Source organism: Pogoniulus pusillus, chromosome 18 (assembly GCF_015220805.1).
Source record: "Pogoniulus pusillus isolate bPogPus1 chromosome 18, bPogPus1.pri, whole genome shotgun sequence".
NCBI lineage: Eukaryota > Metazoa > Chordata > Aves > Piciformes > Lybiidae > Pogoniulus > Pogoniulus pusillus.
In genome coordinates this window covers 15,027,728-15,033,727 of record NC_087281.1, presented here as the reverse complement: position 1 = coordinate 15,033,727, position 6,000 = coordinate 15,027,728, and positions in this window count along the sequence as shown.

Below are 6,000 nucleotides of genomic sequence, written 5' to 3'. Positions count from 1 at the left end.
GCCCCTGGGACCTCATTCCTCAATTGCTGAAGGGGAGGTCAACAAGCATGATAAAGAATGAAAAAACATTGTTCAGGTACATATGTGCTAGCTGTCTGAGGAGGCTACTATCTCATGAGAAGGTCACTTGCCAGGCTACAGAGGTCAGGTACCAAACAACACGCTGGCACAGCATCAGTGCCTATGAAGAGGACCCAACTGTCTTGGGCCAGTGCACTTCTTAGAGATGGGCATGTGTGCAAGCATTCCAGTAGATGTAGGCATGATACTTGTTTTGTGCTGGCTTAGTAGGCACTTTCTTAGAACTTCTGTGCCCATGACCATGCCATACATGGCTGCAGAAAAGCTGAATTCTGGACTAGACTTGAAGAATATTTACATTGCCAAAGTTATCCAAAGGGACCTTAATACACAAGAATCGGGCTTTAAGCATGTACTTTTAGCCAGAAGGAGATGCTGCTGAGTGTAACCCATCCTCATGACTGAACAAGAGAATCTGCCTTTCTCGAGCACTCGTGATGGACAGTAAGAGGCATTGAGAAGAGCTGGTGCCTTTCATGTACCCAGCTGCAGGCATTGTTGTAGGTACAATGTATCTGAAAAACTAAGATACAAAAACATTCAGCTGAGAGAGAACAGTGAGGGTCAAGTCTTCTGATAAATTTTCTGTAACACTAGCTGAAAAACCTACCTGTCTCATTTGTCTTCAACCTCTCCTCTAACTGGTGATAACAGATCTGTGTGGGTTTTATGTGACAGCCACAGCAAGGAAGCTAGATAAGATCATCAAACACCTTTTATATAAGCCATCAATAACAATATTCAGTCACCAGCACCATGGGCTGAATAGAAATCTATGCCCTTTCATTTCAAGCAACATGTCAGCTTGATGATGTAATTTAAAAGGAAGTGTCTTCATAGACCACAAGTATTTTTAACCCTAAAAAAAAATACTATAGGAAAAAATAGCTGCAAGGTGAAACTAGCTACAAGTTTATCTACAGGTGAGGGTGAACCAGGCAGAAACAGCCATGAAAAATAATGTGCATGGTCAGAAAGACAACTGCATTTTGGGATTCACCACTTGCTACACAGACATTGTTACATGTAGGGACAGATTTTTCCTTCAGACACTCTTGAACGTATGTAGTGTTCCTCTTTGTAGAACAAAGGAGCCTGCATAGCTCACCCATGTAAGGCAGCTCAGTCACCTCTGTCCCAGCAAACACAAGGTGAATTCCTTGGCTTTTATACAAAAAATATTGTGCATAAAAAAGCCACTTTAGAGCTTGGATGTTCTGAATTTTGTGTGTGTCTGGAAAAAAGTAAATCCAAATTCTGGTCCCTTAATAGGTGATCAGTTACTACCAGCTTTTCTTTTGTGGAATGCTTCATAAGTATATGATAGCAAGGTGAAAAATGTTAATCTTGCAGCTTTTAAGATAGAAATACTCTATGGTTTCAGAAAAATATAGCAGTGAAAGGCTTAACACCACACTGCAGACCAGTCTTCTCAATGTGATCTCACAGATCACATTCCGAGGCTCATGCAAAGCCACTGCAAGATTTTAGCCCTAGAGACATCCCCTCATGCATGGCTTCCTTCTTGTCTCCCAGACTTCTTCCAGATGCTCAGCTCTCCCTGCAACCATGACAGATGTGCAATGTGCCCTTCTTTGGCCTCTTTACATGAAAGCTGGCCTGTCCCTGTTTCATGGCTGCATAACACCACCACATTTGGGAGGGAGAGCAATACAGGGAAAGTGTTACGTGCAATCACAGCTTACTTTAACAACACTGACTGAAAACCACAGCACCTCTTGAGTAGAGAGCTCTTTTGCTGGTCAGGGAGCTCTCTCCACTTAGCACAGCTTAGCACCTCCAGAGCGCGTCGCACCAGGTCTCTCTAATCACATCTGTGCACACAACACACCAAACACGTTCCAGGAGCTTTACAGTCTGTTCATATTATTTAATGAAAGTATCTTTCAGAGGCAAGGATGTCACTATACACCCAAGTGTTTACAGGTATGTAACAGTCCAGGCAGCAGGATAAGCCTGAAATCAAACCTGAAATCTTGCCCTTTTTCATTCCAATGGCATTATGAACTGCCAGTAGCATGCCTAGAAGCTGCAAAATAATACACTGCCAGCCAACTTCACACATCTCCTGGCTGCTTCCCAAAACATCTGCAAGCAGAACTTGTCGTGAGTATGCTGGCAGCAAGGGGATATTCAGGAAGGCAGGAAGGCAGGGGACAGTTGAAGGGCACAGGCCCAGGGGATTTAGTGGTTTTCCCTGCAGGCCTGGTGCCTTGTCACTGGCTGTCCTTCATCTGAACAAGCAATCCACAATAAGCCAAACCCTCCCAGGGAGGGTTTTGACAGTTCCTATCTTTTACGTTTCTATAAGTTAGTTTTTCACAGCCTGCATTGAGGTCCCTCTGTAACAAAGCCCATGGAGAGAGGTGATTCATTCTGTTCTCAGGCAGATGGTGACATCCCTGGGCTGAAGACCTTTCCAGAAGTGCTTTTCATTCTGCACAGATGCAGATGGTGCCCAGACAACTAGAGTGTGTTTAGGCTACGCCTGAAGAAGGTACATGGGAGTACCTCCATTGGCCAGGGTCCAGTTGCACAGCTACTTGCAGCCCCAACACAGTATCAAAGAATCATAGAATCAACCAGGTTGGAAGAGACCTCCAAGATCATCCAGTCCAACCTAGCACCCAGATCTATCCAGTCAACTAGACCATGGCACTAGTCTGATTTCTTTATTCTTTTTTTTTTTTAAATGTAGGGCTTCTCTATATCTTTATGATAGCAAAAGTGCATTAATATGTTTCCCTGGACAAAACACCTAAAAATACTATACAAAGTTCTACAAAACAAAAAGAGATGGTACCCAGTCATCATGGCAAACTTAGACTTCTATATTATAGCATAAAGCTATTCCAAACTGAGCTTATCCTGCTCGTGGCAGCTCATCAGGAATACCAGGTTACAGTGTGGCTGTCTTCTCCCTACCATTGGTGAAGAGAGCATGATGAAACACTAAAGCAGATATCTAACATATCTAGCACACCAGGCTCTAGCCATCACTGGCTGCCAGTACAGCAGTGCAGCTTCTGAGCTTCACAGCTATTCTTGGAAAAGTTCACCATGGCACAATATAAAGTTCTGTTACGGCACCAATGAATCTCTGCCATCACCTCCTTCACCAGCTCATGTCACTCTGGACTAACAGTTGAGGGATGAGCCCACGATTTCAGAAGCATCCAGCACACGTTTCCATGCATAACTGCAATGACATTAATGGACAATCATGCTCATAGGTTGAGGGCAGCTTCTGTAGAAGCTGATGTCCACATGATGTTAGTTGTTTTCAGGTGAGTTAGCTGACTAATGACACAGCATAGAAGGAGGCCATGGAAATCCTAGAGGTTTCTCAGAGCATCAATTACCTATCTTCATGTTTCATTTGAGTTGCTGAAACCAAATTCGTTGCTGCTTCAAACCGAGCCGAAGCACGCAGCTTCCACATACACTGGGTTGCTTTCCACGTTCAGCACAGAAGGAGCAGGAAAGCACAGCAGAACACTTTATTTCCCCTTCTCCGCGAGTCCCCCAGGTCGGACTGTGTGCCACACAGCCACAAGAAAGAGAGGGAACACAGCAGTGTCAGGCTGCCGTAGTGCCTTTCACATACGTCCTCTTAGTGCCACCTGCAGACCAAATCAAGACATCCCCTATGGCGCTCTCTAGCAATTCCACCTTTAGCTGCACTCGACCGGTCAGAAGGGCGTATCTCAGGGACAGCTCGACGTCAGATTCAGATTGAGCTTTGTTTCCCTACAATACAACAAAGAAAAACAGAAGGATTTGAACAACTGGAACGCTAGGTCATTAAATCTGCAAAATCCTAAATCAGGTTATTTTGTTTAGGGAGAAAGAACTCTCACAGAATATCCCATCCCGAGTCTGGCTCTGAGATCTTACAGGTCTTCTTCCATATCCAAGGTGTCAGGCATCTTTAGGTGTCAGATAACCTTTACAGTTACTAAAAACTTGTGAAAAATGAGATTAGCATTTTCAGAGAAACTTTAATGTTATCTTCTGAGCAGCAATTTTACAACCACAGCCAATTACAGACACTGTAATTGTGGTGAAGCTGATCTGAGGAACAAATTATAGCACTCAAACGCCTGATCTACAGCTATAAATTGACATAGCATATCTGTTTTTACATGAGACAAAAGTTTGTAGCAGATGTAAACAACTGAAGCCATACATCAGAATATGAACTAACACTTTAGGCTCTTTTTATTTAACTACTAATCTCAAGTGGAATGTTTATTTTTTTATTCCTTTAAAAAGAACTTGATTTAAACATACAAGACCTTATACTCTCAAATTACAGAGGTATTAGCTATATACTTTCTAGATTTGATCTTTTTTTTCTTATTTCTTAATTTTTCTCTTTTTTCCCAATTTCCTCTTCAAAGCAGAAATACTGAAGGACCACTTCTGACCTCCAAATTACTCTTTAGTATTATTAATGGCTTTTATAAAGGTTTTGATGTATTTAACTGGCATGTGCACGTAAACTAATTTGGAGTGGTTGGAGGCTGCATTAGCACAAGGCATATTTATCAAATATAGGCAAATAAAACCTCCATACAGGCAAACTCATCTTGCAAGATTCACATAATAAAAACAAGACCTGACAAAACTAATTTGTCTCTTAGCCTAAAGTACTGTTTAGACAGTGCAAGATGTGTAAATCTCCACTCTCTATTTTCAGTACCCTACTAAATCCATCTACTTATCTGCCTAAACCAATCTTTGGGGATTTTTTTTTTTGTAACTACTTTTTTTTCCCCTCAAAAAGCATAGCCAACATGCATCATGGATTCAGTAACTTTGCATCAAACTTTAAAGCCCAGACTACACCTGAGAATGCATGATTTTAGGGGACAGCTCCCAGTCACAAAGATCTTGTGGTGACATACTAGGATCCATGCATGTGAAAACCCTTCAACTTCCTCCAGCATTGCAGAGAGTTGACAACCCAAAGAAATGCTCACATGTGACATTTTAGACTTTGATATCCTTTATACATCAGGGCAACAATAACTTTGTGAACCTCTGCATGCAACTTCTAATCACTATTACTAGCATGAACCAGTTAAGTTGCTGGTTCTTTGAAAAACCATAGCAGGTTTCTTTGGCTGCAGATGTCCACAACACCAAGAATAGTTAGCTGATTTTCTGAGGAGTTCTTGGTGCTGGCTCAGTGTGTCCTATTCCATTTATCTGAGACAGGAACTTAAAATCTGACCTTTGATCAGCCAAAGACTCAGTACAGATGTGGCTGGGACAGGCAGAGGCAGTTCCTACAGCTTAGGAGATAATGGGGAAGTGTAAAGTATATAAAGTTATAACTATCAAGATTAAAAAGCCAGAAATAACAGAAGAGGAATATTTAGAAGGACTGGCAGAAAACAGAATGTGGAAGATGCAAAGGAAGCAACATCTGGAAAGGGAAAAGGTGGACAGGCTTTTTGTGGTGAAGTCTTAGTGCTCCTTGCTGCCAAACTAACCAGGGTCACAGGAGCGTTAATAAGACAGCAAATAAAGAATAATACAAATGAAGTGCTATTGCACTCAGGAAGTTTATTCAACAGCCTGACTTTCCTTGGGGTTTATCTTGGAGGTAAGAAAAGCAATGGTGAAGTTGGAAGATCTGTGAAAGAAAACCAAATCTCTGTTAGCTTTTATACACCATGTCCCTCTGAGATTTGCAGCAGTAGGCTCAGCCCTTGGTTGAAATGCTGGCAATTGTTGGGGTGGGAGAACCAGCAGCATTTCAAAGAATCTTGAATAGATACAAAGGGATTGAGAGCAGCTTCAGGAGGACTTGGGTGTGAGTACTGGTGGATGAAAAGTTGGACATGGGGCCAGCAACGTGTTCTTGCAGTCCAGAAGGCAAATCACATC